This window comes from Melopsittacus undulatus, chromosome 7, assembly GCF_012275295.1.
Source record: "Melopsittacus undulatus isolate bMelUnd1 chromosome 7, bMelUnd1.mat.Z, whole genome shotgun sequence".
Taxonomy (NCBI): Eukaryota; Metazoa; Chordata; class Aves; order Psittaciformes; family Psittaculidae; genus Melopsittacus; species Melopsittacus undulatus.
In genome coordinates this window covers 17,549,576-17,568,694 of record NC_047533.1, presented here as the reverse complement: position 1 = coordinate 17,568,694, position 19,119 = coordinate 17,549,576, and positions in this window count along the sequence as shown.

Sequence of the window (19,119 nt, the reverse complement as noted above, 5' to 3'; positions counted from 1 at the left end):
AAAAGTAGTTGTTGACTATTTGAAAACTACCATTGGCGTTAGAGTTTGGTGAATGCTGGCATTTCATAATTAGTTTTCTCTAACATGAATTGTTTGTATCTGCCAGTAATGGGAAGTTGTGAGGACATTTGCAGAGTTAAAATAAGGCTGCATAATTGAATGCCTTTGAAATTCATTAGTGTAAGAGGCCTTTTGGAAATACAAAAGGAAAAAAAATATAAAAATTCTGGAGAAGGGAAGAATTCTGTTTTGTTTCTAAGCATTTTTAACTAAACCCTACAGACATTACAGTACTTTCACAAAATTATTGTGTTGCTCCACAGTACTAAAGGCAACAGAGGAATGTATGTCTTTTTTATCCATATATTTTACAGGCTGGTAAATGATCTTAGAAAAATCCACTAATTCTAAGGCAGACTGTGCAAATCTTTGAAAATCACACTACAAAATACAGACCAGCATGATCATCTCCATAATGAGAAAAAGAGAACTGCTTTTCTGAGCAAGGTTTATATTTAGCTCAATGGTTTAGTATCATTTTATACATACAGCTGAAGTAGTTGCTTTGGGAGTGCAGCGCAGATTACAACTACATTCAAGCGTGGAAGAAAGTAGTAGTACAATTCCTAAGTCAGTAGGAGGTATGAACTGCTGTGTTGCATGAAGCAAAATACCACTCATCAGCTCTGTGGGGTCAGCAGCTCCCACTGAGTTCCTGGAGGCACAGAAATGGCTGGGTTGTAAAAGGATGAGTTAGACTCCAGCCTCTGTGCAAGAGCAGGGCTTAGTTCAGAGTTCAATCAGTTTCTTGAAAAATGAAAAATAAAAGACTGTTATGGTATGGTGGTGTATATGGTACAATGGGGAGTCTTGCTGTACGTTTAATGTTGAATATACGCATGACACTGCTTGCCTTGCAGTGAGAGTTGATGTGTTGCTGAATATTGTCATGGGGAATATGGGTCAAAATACTTGTAATAAAATGTGTTTGTTAAAATAAAATACTTTTCATACTGTGTCCCACTATTTTTGACCATGGTAATAGGATCTAGTCTATGACATTTTAAACATATTTGGTGGATGGACAGTTTAGAAGGAAAAATACTGTAAGATCTATACTGTGTATAGTTCAACAAAACATGACAAATTTTAGCTTTTTTTCTCCATTGTGTTGATACTACTTTGTAGTCTTAAATATAGTGTAACGAGCTGCTGTTTTTACTGTAAACTTGTGTAGCATTAGCTACAGTTATTGTGAGTTTCTCTATTACATATTTTTTAGTTTGTTTAATTTAACTGCCATAAGCCTCTTTAAATGATTGAAAGTGAGTAAAATACAAAAATATGAATCATTTGCAAGGAGTTTTTATCATTAAAAGAAATGTGGTCTCTGACATGTACGTGAGTATGTTCAGGTATGTATAAATCTGAAAATTAAAGCTAACTCTCCACTGATTAGTTTTTCGGAATAACAATACTCAACCAACTTAAATAGAACCAATGATTAGTTAATTATCCATTACTGCTGATAAAACCAATATGCAATTTGACTTCTTTTTTCATTAGTCACAGTTAAATAATTAATTGCTTAGGGGGAGGAGAGTTCAACAAAGTGAAATGAATTCTGAGGCTTATGAAATTAAAACTGAGGTTTACTGGGCTATGGCTAATTAATAGAACATCACATAAAACAGTCACGTGTTAGGTCTTTTTGTCTGAGCACACTTGTGTCTTTTTAAGCTAATTTGGTATGGGTTAGGCTTGGCCTTTGGCCATTGCCAATTGGGAAATGGTGGAGAGAATATTTCTTCAGAAGTACAGACTTTTGAATGTGGAAGGATGGGATTTGGTACTTGGATTTTTATAATTTTTCTAAACCAAGTGCAATTTTAACCCCAGTTGGAGGCTAACAGCTCTTACAACCTGGTAAGAACAGCAAAATAGCAAAATATTTTTCCTCAACGTATTTGGTAATACTTTTTAATTTCTCTAGTAACTGAAAAGTCAGAAATTCTCACTGGTCTCTGAAAAAGTGCACATTTAAAACTCAAGTCTGTAGGAGTGTTTTCCTCAGATAGTCTTTAAACACCATTCCCCAGTGCTGTTATTCTGACTTTACCACTCTGCATGCATTATAAATAGTACCCTATAAAAAATGAGTTATTTTACAGGGTTTGGCAATACATGTGAGCTACAGAATAGACTGTGGATACCTAATTGTACATTTTAGGTTCCTCTGCAAAGATTTGTATGCTCCAGGCACTTTCATTGACAAGGCATTGTCAAGGTTATTTCAGTGCCTGTCAGAAATTGATAGACCTGTGAATGATCCCTTATATCCTCAGTGAAAATTGATGAAAATAGTGAAATTGAAGGATTCCAGGTAACAATCCATAGATATTACTGGATTGCTTAATATTTTTTTTTTTCCGTAACACACTAGTAATTACTTGATCACCTATTATTAAGTGCTTAATTGCTCTAAGGATTTTGGATTAGCAGATCAAAGTCCTGTGGAAAATTTGCAGGCAAACTCTCAAGAACCAGACTGATCCAAGGAATACCTTCAGGTTTTCGTATTGCAGAGTAAAAAAATGCATACAACCATGACAACCAGATTTAGGGACTTTTCATTACTTATGAAAGTGCTTACAGCAGCTGTGCAGTTGTTTGGTTATACTTTTATTCATCTTGTACTTATGGCCATACACAACCAACATTCCTATCTCCTGTAGTTAGTTCGTACTGTCAGAAGTCAAAATAGACAACTTATACCCACATATAATTAACTGTACTGCCTCAAAAATGAAAATATGATTAAAATGAAATATATCAGGATTTGTTTGTTTTCTTTCTGATTCTTCTAAATTTTCATATTGCCATCAATAACGGCAGTTCAGTTTGTTCTTTAATCTGGTGATGCCAATTGTTCAGGAAGAACAATTCATTCCATTGCCATCTCTCAGATGGTGGCACAAGCACATCTACTTCTGTAAAAGTACTTTGCTTAGTTATGGAGAAAGATCCATGCCCACAGTCAAAAAGTAACACTTAGGAACCTATAGTTCTTTGAATCACTGGATCTAAATCCAGGTTTATGAGATTTGATTTCCTGCCTCCCTGCTGTTCACTGGAATCTTGAGTTCTAATTTGTTTAAGGAGTTTTTACCACAAAATGTTGATAGGTAAACAACTAAGAACAAGACTCACAGAAATACCGAAGGTGAGCAGGCAATGACCAGCAGTAGCTCATGGGGAACATTAACAAGAAAGCTGTGGTTTCAGAGAAAAGTAGGTGCCAAGCACTTGGGGGAAGGAAAAGAGGGAGTTGGGTATATATCTGTGAATTCTTGACTGGAGTTTACAATGCTCAAAGTTTACAATACTCAAAGTGCTCAAAGCTAACAAAAAGTTTTGGAAGCAGTGCTAGAGGGCTTATTGGGTTATGGAAAACTCAGGTTCAAAAATCTGCTTTTGCGTGATTTGGAGTATAGACTAAAACCCAGGCTCTCCTGCCTCTCAAACATGAGGAATACAAGGTGATATATCCAAGTGTTATTCTTGGCTGCTTTAGGATGTCTCTGATTGTCACAGAGTACCAACTTTCATTAATTATGCTTTTGACCAAACACGTGCAAATACCTGTAAGCTGAAAAATAGAGAGAGCAACTGTATCTGTGAGCATAGCAATCCTAAAAGATGAACTGGTACCCAGTATCACAGAAAATGCTAACAGGACTAGAAACAGCACGTTCTCTATATAAACCAGAATCTACCTTTAAAAAATGGACGAGCATATTCAAGAGTGACTACTTTATAACAACTTTGGGTGCATTGAGAAATGGTCTCCACTATTTTATATTGCAGATAGTTTTGTATGATGAGTGCCACACTATGCAAATAGAAAAAGAGCAAGTAATCTGTCTTTTCTCCCACAGAGAATGCCATTATTCTCTTCCTGCTAATTTTTGTGAAGCTGGAATATGCTTTTAGGCGAACAAAAAAGTTTTCATGGGATAATGTTCTTTAAATGCAAGAGGGACATGCATGGGCTTTAACTGTGCTCACCAGATGACTTTATAATTGTTTGAAAATAAAATATCTCTACTAAATTTCCAACGAAAGATAATAATAACATGAATTCTACTTAGCAAAATAATTAAGCAAAGATTGAATACTTGCATCTGATTGTTAGGGTGCTGCCGTGAGAGTTGACCGGCATATTTTCCCTATCAGGGTTGCATATTAAAAAAACAGAACAACGATAAACATTTGAGGCACACTCTGCAGTTTTCTATTTTCCCACTTGGTGGCAATCATTCACTGTCTTGCCTTCCTGTTACTGCTGTTTGGTAAAGCTGTTGCTCTGTGTTCTGTAGTTTCTCGGTTTGGTGAAAGAAACAAGCGAAAACCCAAAGTTTTCTGTTACTTCAAATATCAAGGGTGGCAAACTAGAAGAGTTTGTTAAGTGGAAATGGAAGTATTCCATAGTTAGTTGTCTGAGAAATTGTGTTCTTTGTTAGGAAAACTTTTACTATTCTTTTTTCCCCACTGTAGGGCACAGATCCATAGTAGTATATAAAGCATTGATAAGAGCAAGTCTACCGGGCTTTATCGGCCTGTACAGAATGAGGTGAACAATAGTAAATGTGAAAAAGTTGCCTATGAGTTAACAAGGCATCACAAGAGTGGACTTCAGGGTGTTAGTCAATGGGAAAATGGGCATGAGCCAGCTTCAGTGTGCGCTTACAGCCCAGAAAGCCAACTGTATCCTGGGCTGCATCAAAAGAAGCGTGACCAGCAGGTCAAAGGAGGTGATCCTGCCCCTCTACTCTGCTCTCGTGAGACCTCACTTGGAGTATTGTGTGCAGTTCTGGTGTCCTCAACATAAAAAGGACATGGAACTGTTGGAACAAGTCCAGAGGAGGCCACGAGGATGATCAGGGGACTGGAGCACCTCCCATATGAAGACAGGCTGAGAAAGTTGGGGCTGTTCAGCCTGGAGAAGAGAAGGCTGCATGGAGACCTCATAGCAGCCTTCCAATATCTGCAGGGGGCCTACAGGGATGCTGGTGAGGGACTCTTCATTAGGGACTGTAGTGATAGGACAAGGGGTAACGGGTTAAAATTTAAACAGCAGAGGTTGTGAATGCTCCATCCCTGCCAGTGCTCAAGACCAGGTTGGACGAAGCCTTGGGTGATATGGTTTAGTGTGAGGTGTCCCTGCCCATGACAGGGGGGTTGGAACTAGATGATCTTAAGTTCCTTTCCAACCCTAACTATTCTATGATTCTATATCTGCTTTTTTTTTTTTTTGGTTGGTTGGTTTTCCCCCCCCTTTTTTTTTTCTTTTCCTAACAGCAGGAATAAATCCATGTATTTAGGACTTATTGGTCTACAGAGAACATGCTGGGGCAGAGGTGTTGTTGCGCTGGCTAACCATAAATATCTCTGCAGAAGTTGTAGCTGGGCACAGTGTTGTCTTTTATAACATTAACAGATCTTTCAGCTTTTCCCTGAGTCTATGAGGTTCCTTTCGGTGGATCAGACATAGGGGTGAGCTGCAGCAAGAGCATCAGGCTGTGTTCTGAGGCACACACAGCTTGCATGTACTGCCTCACAAAAACATTTAATGTCCTCCACACTCCAAGCACAGCAGGTACTTGAGATAACAGGTCCAGGGATGGTAAGAAAAATATGTTTTTTATGATGTAGAGAAGGCTTGAAAGACAGACTTAAGGTCCATAGAACTCAATTCAAACTCGTGGATGAGGACAAGTAACAGCCTAGGAGTGTTGGCTCTGGTGATGGTGATAAGGATGGGAGCTGTGGTAATATAGATAGAATCAAAGGTGGTGGTGGTTGTAATAGTTTTTATCTTTACTCTTTTCATAAAGTGGTGTAGAAACAGCCCACAAACCCCTCTGTCCCTGCCCACACAGGAGTGGGGGAGTAATGCTGTATTGCTGTCACCTTCTCTACTGGATTTCAGAGAAAGATAAATTCAGACTCTGTAAAACAAACAAACAAACCAGGAAAAAGAAGCAAAAAGAAGAAAAATAATACCTTTCTAGAAAAGGGTGGTGGAAGGTGGGGGAGGAAAAGGAGCAGTGCACTGGGGTTGCAGAGGAAGAGAGAGGGGGGGAAATTAAAATGAGGATATCAGGAGGGAACCACAGACAGAGCACAGCATGCTCATGACTTTTAGACTTCTATTCATGGATTGTATTTTCTGTAATTCAGACATAATTTTGGTTTTCCACAGTTACACTTTCTGATATGCGAAGAGACCTGGAAAGAGAAACTAGAGGGATATTGGTGGGTAAGGAGCTTTTGCTATATTCCTCATCATAGTACGCTTCCGTAGTCTTTATTTGAAATAGCTGAATATACTGATGTATATTTTTGAGAGAGGAAAAGGAAAGAATAGGAAGGATAAAGGTAGGGAATGAGTACCTCACTGCACTACTCTACTGCAGACTGCACTGCTGTCACTGAATGCTAACATCATCCCACATGTTTGGGTTGGCTGGTGAAGCTCATGGGCTGATATCACTGTGGAAGGTGCTGCAGCATGTGGGACTAATCTCAAGAGCAGGTTGAAAAGAGTAGTGTGGTTGTAAGAGAAGCTGGGAATGTGATAACCTGGAAATTTGGTAGTGTCTGTAGGATAAATAGTAATGCAGTATGGGATGCAAAAGAGAAAGCTTACTGACAGCCTCTCTGGTGCAGGTATTTGCCATGAGACAAGTGGCCAGTGTATCATTTATCAGCTTTGAGTTTTGAAAGGTAATTAAGTTCACAAGAAAACTGTTTATTAAAAAAAAACTACTATGAACTTGCCACCTCACCAAAAAATCATTTTAAAATGATTGCATGTTCTGTCTAACTGAAAGAATTTCCTTGAACACTGGATCAGATCAAACATTAAGAGATCAGTGCCCTGTAGTTAAGTGTCCCATCTGAGACAGCCAAAGAGGGTGCCTAGAGAAGCCTATGTGAACCATAGCAACTGTACATTACATTTCCCTTGAGTATTCTCCCAGCTTTCAGCCATTTGCCATTCAGGAACATCCTGAGGCAGGGATGACTGTTGCATATTCAGTAATCTTCAATGGATTTCTCTCATCTGGATTTCTCCTGTTGAACCTCAGGAGACTATTAGTATTCACAGTAGCCAGCGACAAGGTGTCTCATGGCTCACACTCACCTTTTCATGTTGGTTGTGAATTTGCTACTTGCTAGTTTTAAGTCTTAGCAAACAGTGCTTCTGCTCAGGTTTTTTCAAGGTTACAGCAAGAATAGGAAAAGTTTATGTCATTCCACAGTTTGTTTTTTGACTAGTTAATGAAAAATATGGTGTCACTCCCCAGATTCTCAGTACCCTCTCTTTGTTCCTAAAGTCCCAAACTTCTTCAGGATTTAACTTTTCTAGACATTCTGTAAAATTAGACTTTGTTTAATTATAACCGTTTTTCTATTCAGTAATGTAAAGCAGTTCAGTCTGTAGTGAGCCAGAGTGTGCTTTGTAACTGTCAGATGGCTCACACTGTATAGAAATTTTACAACACACAGAAGACCTCAAGGTGTTCTCTCCTGTTATCCTCATTCTTTTGCTATTTATTTTGCTTATTTGCTTCTTTTGCTCATCTGGAAATACATAGAATTTTTGGACAGGCCACTCCATTCTGTTCTCTGTTCCAGCCCTACCTCTCACGTGCTTTTATCAGTCACTGTAGGTGTAAGTTTCTATCCATAAAACTGAAAATGACACCATTTTCATTACTAGCCCAATCTAGTAAGTTTAGTGTTCTACTGCAAATATTGGTAAAATACATTCTTGAGAGCAATTCAGTATTATGCCATCCTGTGTGTCTATTCACTTTATTTAGCATACTAAGAATGCACTTCTAAAGTGATCCTGTAAGTTATAGTGTGGAATTCAGTCTTGCAAACTGTTAACAGTGTTCTAAAGACGACTCAGTAAATAATAGTGATATTGTTATTCATGTGGAAAGTGAAGCAATCAGTGAGGGATGAACAGTGGTAAATACACAGGTGTCCTTGCACAGTCTCAAAAGGACTGGATATGTTAGGGCAGATATTGTGTGCATTCCCCAGGTAGTGAAAAAAAGCAGTGTGTGGGGGGAGGTTAGGTCACCAGTTGGAGGTTTTTTGTTTGCTTGGTTGGTTCTGTTTATTCTGACTAGCTACATTATTGTTTGTGTAAGTATTTTAATGCTCTCTGATTTTTGCTGGGTATTATCTGTCAAGGGGAAGGAGTGCCACATTCTGGGGAGTGAAGGCAATAAGATTTGTGTGAAAAAGAGTTCAGAAATGAGCTCTGAGGCCTTAGTGCTTTGACAAGCACTGGGGCTATGAGTTGGAACCTTGAAGGACAGGGAAGGTAAACAAGTAAACAAGCAAGCCTTGGGAGGTTGGGCCAGGATGTAGTTGTGGGGAATCTCAGTTGGAGGCCAGAGGATGTGGAGTTTGTGAGAGGGTCTGCAACATTGTGATTGGACTATTTACCTGGAGAGTTTTACAGTGGCCAATGAGATTGAACATATGTGCAGGTTTGGAAAGTACCAAACAAGGGGATAAAAAGGGCTTGGTAGTAGTAAACGATGATTTGAGTCTCTGCATCAACTTGAGTCCGTGTCGTGAAATGCCACACCACATGAGTGGTTTTTCAGCATGTATATTATTTCTTTGACTCAAATAATAATATTATTTACACCACCCTTCTCCACCAAAGTGCAAATTTTCACTCAGTTTTATAATATAGCTTTGAATAGTGACAGTGGCAGTTAGGAATTTATTCAATAATTCTTAAATTGAAGAGGAGATACTTAAATCTGCTCTTTGATTTCCATTGTTGATCTAATCTATTACTCACAACATTTTGCATCCTAGCCATGAATATTGTATTTCATAGGGTACATGTATGAGTAGTGAAGTCTATTAGTAGTCTAGTGGTGTATTTCACTATTGGACACTGGACCATATCAAAAGGCAAACCAAAAAAAGATTAATCCACTGCTTTGACAAGCTCCAGGTATTTTATTCTTTAGTTGAATCTCATAGTTAGATACAAACTTATCTAGGTATTCTAGTTTCGATGTGTGTGCTTTTTAAAATCTGCTTATATAACTTCCTTCAGTTTTACAGATTCAAGTACAATTTTCTGGAGTGCTGTTCCCTCACCACAAATCAAACCTTGAGAGGTGGGTCCTGAGCATCAGCTGTGCTGGGGAGCTTGTGAAACTAGGTATAGAGCAAGTACAAATGTAGTACTGCTTCCAGAGCCAACATGGGCCCAGAAGCAGTGTGTGCCTATGCCATGCAGAGCAGGGGCTGTGGCGTTAATAAGGCCTGTGGACTTGTGCCAGTAGCTACCCAACACTGAACCCCTGGACCTGAAAGGATAGCAAGAAAACTGCATGGCGCCTCACAGTCAGCGAGAAGCCATAAGAGTTCATTAGCAATCATCAAGGTCTGACTGGGCTTATTATTGCAGCTCAGCACCCTGCATTTTTCCAGTTCCTGGTGTGGTGGCTGTAGGTACCAGAAGTCTTCTCTGCAATCTGAAAGATCAATAGTTATTTTAATAAGAGAGAATTCTTATGTTCACAAGACCCTGAGATATTTCAGACTTAAAATCACACTGTGTAGTGATGAGGGTTTCCTAAATTAGTTCCAGCTGAGCTGATATGTCTACACAGCAAAACCTGGCTCCTTTCACAGGGCTTTCTGCTAATCCCTGCAGCAGTATATATGCATTTCTGTGACCCTGCCCCAGCACAATTCACCCCTCCTCTCAGTCTCTCAGTTGTGCTGTTTTTGAAATTTGTGGAATTCTGCACAATGCGCTATTTCCCCAGGTGCTTAGTTGCTGCTTTAAGAACAAAAAGAAGTGATATATGAAGATACTATTATTGCTAACTAAATTGTGAGCAGTTCACCAAGCTGAAGTCCAAGGTTCAACTGCACATGCATTTTAACTGTATAGGTGGCCACATGAAAAATAGAAGCACCAAAAAGATTTGTCACTAACAAATCCTTAGTGACAATCTGTTGATAACAATACATTGGAAACACATTAGGTCCATGAAAGATTTAGAAAAACAAAATAGGAAGCAGCAGTTCCAGTGGATCTCTTTGAAGTGCTGTTAAGCACTGCAGCAGAACCATTTGGAGAATGGAATGAGGCTTAGAAAAGAATTGTGAAAAGTGCTTGGACTGAAAGCACGGCTATAAAATTTTACATGGGGACAAAAGTGTTCATTGCTAGAGCAAAACAAAAAGAACTTTATAAAAGAAAAGGTTCAAGATAGCATTAACCTCAGACATTTGGATATACCTCACAAATACAAAGTGATTTATAATCATAAGACTAAACTTGATCAGGCTGAAAAATGTCATGTGGCCATTTGTACTAAAGTGATTGTTTCTGCACGATAGGATACAATAAAACTGTTTCTGCCAGGCCCAGTTCAGTGCTGTTATGTGCCCTCAAGACACCATTTATACTCAATAGAGGGAATTTGTGCATTGGAAATTATTATATTCTTAAATCTCAACAATTCCTTGCCTTTTGTCCTTGCAAAACTATAAAATGACTAATTCAAGACTCCTCCTCAGAAAGTATAACAGTATTTTTCCCCCTCATCCCACAGATGTACTGCTGGGTTGGAATTGTTTTTTCCAGACCTTTGTGAAGTAAAAATCTTTGAGGTAATGAAAGATCTTTTATCAAAACAAAAAAGGAGTCTTTAGTGAGTTACTCTTTAACTCTATTGTAAATGTAGTGGTCCATTCCAGCTCAGTCAACTTCTCCATCAGTTTACAAAGAAATTTCCAATAGGGCAAATTCCAGATTCTGCCAAAACTCCATTTGTTTGTTTATTTTTTCTTAATTTGATTTGCCAAGGGTTTGTGTTTGACTTCTTGCCATGAATAAAACTATTCCTCTTTTGACAATGGGCTCTCCGGGAATGGTGTGGGAAAGCTAATCCCATTACACAGCTCAGAAGTTCCCACTCAGTGGTGACCCAGGAAAGGCAGTTTATCAGGCCCTTAGCAGAGCTGTCAGCTGGTCAGCTCAAGTCGGGTATTCTTTGTGAAGTGAGGCAGGCCAGCAGGAGCAGTAGTAGGGGTTTGTTTGTTTGTTTTAAGTAAATAGAACAACAAGGAACTTTTACATTCTTGACCTGAAAGTCATGTTCGGGTAAATAGAAGACATTAAGGGTGGAGCACACTACAGTGTCGTTAACACACTGGGCAGATGTGTTAATTAATTTATAATCCACAGAGGAGTCTTCCTAAAATGCTGTGTCCTGTGACATTTTCTGTAACTATCTCTGCAATAGCTCAGACTATTCAAGTCATTTGCTAGATGCCTCTAGTTGGATAGCTTTCCTTCAAGGGAAGTTGTTTTCAGACTCAAATATCCCTTCATATTTTTGCTCTAAGTGATGGGCACCTTGTGATAGCTTTTGTTACATGGCTAAGGTCTCCTGATAATACTGGAGGCAGATAAATGCCTAAAGAAAGAGTTCTCTCTGTTAAGGTGGAAACCCTGGCAAGACTGCCTGAGGAAGGGGCCTTAATTCACAGTAATAAGGTGAGAATTTGTTGGTGAGGGGCAAGAGTACCTAGACAAGCATTAGAAAATACATGAAAAAACATGTTACAGTATCTTGGTTTTGATGAGAACAGGATTAATGCAAAACAGGATAAATGTCTTGTGGGGTGTTTTTTGTTCGTTTTTTGTTTGGTTTTGGTTTTTTTTTTTTTAATATAACTGTGTTTAAATGTGAAGCCATTGCTGTGTGAAGGGACACTGTGTCTGACTTGTAAGCACCTGCAATACTTTTTTTCAGAAGCCCAAGTGCTGGAGACTGAGTTATTGGTAGAATTGAGAGCCAGACTGAATCTTAACTCCAGTCTCACTAGTGTTGTGCCTTTACTGATTGTCCTTGTTGTTAAGTAAAGCAAAATATTACCTGATCATGGGTACAAAATACCACACTGGATCAGGACTCAGAAAAATCTGTGTTCAGGTCATATGCGACTTGTGGAAATCTTGCTGTGGGCAGTTCTTGCCTTCATTTGCCAATAATCCCAGTATTTCTCTTTTATCTCTGTAAGTATAATGCTGATATTCAGAAGATGTAAACCAAAATGCACTAATGAGAGTCTTGAATAGCCTAGTGATGATGGCCTAATCAGAAAGTATTAGTGTTTTAAAGTGCCATTTAGAGAATGGCCTTATTAAATTCTTCTTTAAGAGCTGATGCATTAATAATTCTTTTATTTCCTTTATTGCAAGCATTTATATTACTTTAGAGCAGCTCCCATTTCCTAATACATTTCTCAAAATGAGCCAATCTTGTAAGCTATGAGGTGTTATCAGTTCCCAGTGCCAGTGAAGATGGCTGAGGGAGCACGGTGATTCCACAGGCCAAAGACTCTACAAAGAATATCCTTCAGCTATAGTTTGGCATTTGTTCGTGTTCATAGTTTTTTGACCAATAGCATTGCATCCTGTGATTCTGCATTTGTGAGTTTGTTTTTTTCTCTTCAGGGCAAGTATAGGCAACAATCAATTTTGTGTGCTCAATATTTAGACCATATAGTGTAAAAAGCTAACAAAATGAAACTTCGAGCACTGGGGTGTGCCACCTATTACTTGCTAAAGGAAATAAGGATGCTGAACTAGATAAATAGGATCTATGTTTTAGTTTTGCAATTTTTTTTTTAATTGCCTGTTACTTCATTGCCCAAGGTCAGTCTTGTCAGACAAGTGGACCAACAGTTCTCTAGAGTAACATAAAACCATTAAGTTGCTCTTTGATCTTGCACCTTCTTTAGAACCTTTTAATCAATTAACCATGAATCTACTCAGCTCGTCTTATTTCCTGTGCATAAAAGTACTTTGGTTGAGCTGACACATTACTACATTATAGATCAAAGATTGAAGGAAACTTCACATCCAACCAGGATAATTATGTGGATTTTTACTGAATACGCTATATACATTTTCATGCCTCAGATGGAGAAAAGCAGCATTTTGATCTAGATTGAATTAAAGGATTCATGTGTATTTTAAAGGGTGGCTAAATAGGTTTGTGCATGATTGACCTTACACAAGGTGTGGATAGATTTCATGCTAGGCTGCTAAGCCTTAAACTGTCCATCTGTCCTTTGAGAGTATCCACTGATGACAATAACAGGAAACATGACCCATTGCAACATAAACACTGACCTCTTGTTTAGAATGCTTTTAAATAAGATAATTTAAATATTGAACATATTGTGATGTGCTACAGATTGAAATCCTTTTAGCCAAGGAATCAAACCTTAGTAGTGATTTGTGGTTTCAGGCTTGTAGGGGCACACTCTGCAGTCTTACTTGTGTGCATGAAAGGCTACCTTCAGTATTTTGTTCTTAAAGACCTGTGATTGTTGATACTATTATTTTCTAGTTATATGGGAATTAAGATGTCTCAATATATATATACCCCATTCCTTCTGTCCAAATACTGGAATACACAAACAGCTTCAATAGCTACATATTTGAGTTTCTCCCTTAAGTGGGACAGAGTGTCACCCACAGCAGTCCAATGCAGCAAAGCATATGCTCACTCAGATATTGCTCAAGGCATATTTTGCACAGCTGGTTCTTGTGGGATTGATTTGTTCTCTTTCACCTTGCTGATGCCAAAGCAGACATGGCCTGGCCCAGATAAGAGTGTCACCTGGTGCCTGTGCATAGGTTGCAAGTAAAAATACCATGAACCATCAAGATTTCTAAAGAAAACCTGCCTCTATTGATTTCTTTAAACCAGTAAATAAGCATTTTTTAAAGAATCCACTTTGTAAAATTAATCCTGTAGGATATTCTTCACAGTTATCCCTTATTCTCTTAAGACATATCTTATATCTAGATTCACTATACTTAAAAGTAGATAGGAAATGGGAACCCTTAGAGCTGCTATAACTCACATTATTTTAATGCTAAATTTAAGAACCCTTAGAGCTGCCATAACTCACATTATTTTAATGCTAAATTTAAGCCACTGTCTCTTTGCAAATCTGTATTGATTACTAAGAATGTTACACTTCCTTTAGCTGAACAGCTTCCTGCTGATGTTTGTCATCTTCTTTTTAAGATGAATTAAAAGGGAATGAACAAGTTTGTGCATGGCATGAATAAAGTTCTCTTTGATAGATATACTTCTTGTCTTCTGAACCAATAAGAGTACATTCAGCTCTTGATATTAAGGAAGAAATATTTTCCCTAATCTCCCTGTGCACAAATTCCTCATCTAAGTCTAACTAGAAATTTCCAAGAAAAGGCAAGGGTATTTATGAAACTTACGTTTACAACCAACAGAAATGTCTTTTTTCAGGCTGGATTTAGTATTCAGTGGAGCACCTTTGTTTTGGGGTTTGAAAAGACATAAAGATCCGAAGGAAGTCAGTAGGAGATTACACTTGATTTTGAGTCTAAAGCAGGCCAAACTTTAGATTCTGTTGTTTGTTTTCTTTCTACCTCAAGCTGTAAATCATCCCAGATTCATCAAACTGTTTGTAAATCTAATCCAAGCTGGACCAAGTTACAGACTTGACCAAGATGTAGGTTTATAGTAATGCCTGAAAACAGGAAAAACTTTAGATCAGAAAGGAAAAACTATCCAGTTTCATTACATGTGGCTTCAAGTTTCATTACAAAAGGTTTTACATGGCTTTGATCCCCTAATTTAGCTAAAAAAAAAAAAGAAAAAAAGAAATAAAGTGACCTCCATGTGCACACAGCTATTTCAGTGCGTGCATGTGACCAAACTATATATGCTGTATCCCAACGAACTACAGTGTGTTCCACACACATGCTGCATTTAAATGCATAGAGTGCAAAGTCAAGGTAGATTAGGTCAAACTCCCTCACTGCCAGCTATCTTGAATTCTTAATCATACCTGCTGTTGTTCAGAGCTGCTCAGGGAAACCAAGAAGCATAAATAATATTGCATCCTGAAAAACAAACAAAAAAGTATGTACTTTCTACACCTATATAGGTATGTATATACACACACACTAAAGAAAAGATTTTACAAGAAGAATCTGTTTTCCATAATGCTTTCTTATGGAGCCACAATTGAGTCTTTAAAAGTGCGTATTAAAGAAATTACTTCACTAGAAGCAGTTTTACTACAACAGTACCCACTTCATTTTATTTTTCTGGTGAAAGACCTCCTGTCTTTCATTTTTGATTGCTGTTGCTGAAGAGGAATTGTCAGTTCTCTTTGCTGCTTTGGAGTTTGGAGAGCAGCACTGAAAAGCGAGCTACTTTCCCACAAGTCCTCAGCACCTCTTTCATGGGGAAGAGAGGCAGAGCCAAGTGAAAGGGTCACAAAAGGTTACTGAAGTAATACAAGCAATGGCTACTTTAGCCAACACGCTGAGGGATGAACCACAGTTCAAAACCCAAGTTTGGTGTACTGGAACCACTAACCGCTTTTTGTAGCAGATAGATGTTGTAGTGGCTCCAGGCCAGCTAAGCTGGGTTTGCACCTGCTTTGCCCCACTGAAAGAGCATGAAGCAGCTTAAGCCTACAGTGAATCTGGCCCTAGATATCTTAAATCTAATATTTTATTCTCTCTGGTTTAATATAGTTGGTTTCCTGCATTTTCCAAGCCTTTTCATTACCATTTGAAATTCAAATGGATTGTAGTCACTTTTGTTAAAAGATGTTACTCCCAAATGGTTCTTTCATGTCAGCATGAAGTAACAGTAGGATGGCTTGTGTGGATGGTCACTACTTTCTGGGCTGTAAGTGTCCTTTCTACAAAATTTTGAAAATATATGCCTGTATTTGTTACCCACAAGCAATTGCAGCAGTTAATTCCCTTGTGTGTTCACTGCCCAGCATTTTGATATAGCCGGAGTTGGTTCCTTTCTTGCATTCTTATTTCCCAGGCACTCATACATTACCTGTACATTTACTTGTGCATTACTCGTACATTATGTACAAATACAATCAAGTATTTGTTTGATTGTGTATTCTTTGTTCATTTAGTAAAAAATCCCCAAAACCAAAAACAAACAAGACCAAACTGGGCATAGTATTTGTTTGTAGCTTTTGAATGTGACTGCTTAGCAGATTTTCATTTAGCACTAAGTCTCTTTATCCTTTCTTTCAATTAATGTGAAGTTATGCATGCTTTTCAGAATGAAAATGAAGAGGCCCCATTCTCCATGTCAGAATGAGAGTTTTATCACCCAACATTTTGTCCGCTTGGTACAAGCACTTTGCTGTAACAGTTTAATAAACAATAGCAGATTTCTAAATGCTCAAATATGAGTTATCTGGAGAGCATTCTTTCCATCACTGGCATGGTGTTTTGCTCCCACTAGCTGCCTCCAGTTATCTTAGTGACTGCACATACAGGAAGGTGATTGCTGTGACTTGCTGCAAAGGGAAGGAAGAAGTGTCTCATGTGGGAGGGCAGTGAGAATGACAGGCACAGTCCAGTCCAGAACTGGGTGGGTGGGAAGCGGCGGAAACGAGTGGTGCCTGGAGTGCCTGGAGCTGGAAAGAAGGGCTGGATGCCAAAGGCTGGTCTGTGGTTTGTGATAATGAATGATGAACATTGTTCTGATCAAGTGGGACTTAACAAACCTTTTGTTTCTAATTCTTAAGCTGCTTTGCAAAGTTTCTGTTAGATTTTATTTTTATAATTTAAGGCAATGAACCTTTTTCTGCAGTGCCACAGAGTCTATGTAGTGCCACATGGTCTCACTGTGGATATTTAGACAAAGAAACATGCCCAAACCTCCCTCTCCACAAAAGTTGGACTAGAATTAGGTAACGTTTAGGCCCCTTTTTCTTCCTTCTCTACTCCTGGACACTCTGCATGAATTACTTTTAAGGGTGTACTTGGAGGCCGCTTAATAGCTTTGTTCAATAATCATGTAACAGTTTGTCCAGCAAAAAGGAAGGTAAAAACTAATGAATAATAATTTCTGTTTGTTTTTTTTTAAGAATTTAGAAATAATGTTTTTAAACCATGGCATAGATCTGTGTGTCTTCTGTTGTCAGTTTAATTTTCTGTTGACATTGACTCATGTCCTTACCTTTCCTCTATGGAATCATCATAAAACTGCACAATCAGTGAACTGGTAAGGAATGACATCAAATAAGGAAAAAAAAAAGGAAAAAAGGAAAAAAAAAAGAAGAAAAAATAAAGAAAGTAAAAACAAAGGAGAGAGAACAGGCAAACTCGAAGCTCTTTAAACTTGCCATTTCAAAACAGCAAGCAACTTCTAAAGCACAGGTCAGGTGGTTCCCTCTTATTGCTGTTACCATAGCAGAAACATAGAAATGTGATTAAATTAATAAAGCTAATCAGAAGAAAAAAAAACAAATTTGCAGTAAAACCAGCTCAAGTTAACCTATTCTCAGAGGACTCTGAAAGAAAACATACTTCTAAAGATGTGCTGTGAGAGATTTTAGGCACAGCTGCAGGAAAAAAAAAAGGTATCCTTTCCCTCTGTTCAGAAGGATTAAATCTGTCCTAGAAATAAAACAAAGTGAACAAAGTTTCTAACAGAAACAACAGATTGAAGCCCAGAATGTTAAAAGCTATGAGAAAGAAGAAAAATATTCTGGAAAAAGGCTACTGGATCTTTTTAAGGAACTTTAATGACAGAGTAAGCAATCCAGGCACATTAATTCTACCTTTACTTGTCTCTTGTGATATGGAAAATATCCTAACAGGAATTAAAAACAAAATCTAGCAGACAAAACCAGATAACAATTCCCCTCGTCTGAGTCTATAAATCCATAAAATATGGAAGTGTATATCAGTCTAGGTTTATATCTATCTGTGAACGTCAGACTGTTCCACAGGAGGTAACGTAACATTTTCCAAATTACAAGGGACATGGAAATGTCTGATCTGTGTAGCTGGATGTGTAACCTGTCTCTTCTTCTTTAAAGCAGGTCTTCTGCTCCCTCTACAAATGTTAATGAATACCTAAAAAAGGAACAAATAACAAGTCTTAGTTCCCTGTATGTAGTATAGGGCATGGATTAAGATTACTAAGGCTCAATGTTTAGAACTAAAACTGGAATGAAATAAAAGGATAGAGTTGTAAAGACCAGAAAGCATTACTAAGATCAACATTTTGAAATGAAGCCGTGGGTCTGGGAGGCAGTTTTAAAGTCTGTTCCCATGGCTAAGTAAAATTCCTACAGCATGGGTGTCATCCTGTAGAGCTGGAGCATATTTGCTGGGACTTTGGATAGCCAGAAGTCTTGCTGTTCAGTGAGATTAACTGTTTTTTCTCAGCTTGACAAATGACATGCAGCACTGACAGAACACTTCTCCTTTGCTGGCCATCACCCCTACGGACACTGGCCAGAACAGCAGCAGCAGGAGCATACCCTCCAACCCTGATTTAATCACATGGAGCCCAGGAGACTAGTGAATAGAGCTGTTAACTCTCTGTTCAGTTTGCTTTTTCCATCTGTGTTTTATTAAACTGAGAACAAGATTTATTCACTTTTTTTAACATAAGGAGCTGTTGGTGTTCAAGATGATGGTTGATGTTAAGGTATACATGCACATTTTAACCTGGCTGAGGGCCAGAGAGTCCTACAATTTCCAGCCTAGACAATTTATTTGCAAAAGACCACAAAATCCCTCTACTCTCCCTCTACTCTCCTTTTTCATCTGAGAGGATGAGCACAACTGCCCATTCTCCCAGGAACACAGGATGTATAGAACACAGTAAAACAGTAGGCTCTCCAGGATGAGCCAGGCTCTGCAGGCTACACAGGCAAACACATCAGTTTTACTTTACTATCGACAGCCCCTGCATAGTCACAACTACTAACAATTTTCTGATTTCCACTCCAGGAATCTTAAATAGATTGGAGATACCAGTTCAGTGTACAGATATTTCTTCTAAAAGCCAAAAATCCTGAATGGCTCAGCTGGGGAACTGTGTTTTATGGGAACTGAAATTATGTGCCAGGCTCTCTGGTGCGAGATGGGAGAGCTGAATCTCAGACACTTGCATACTCAACAAGCTACCACAAGAATAAAGC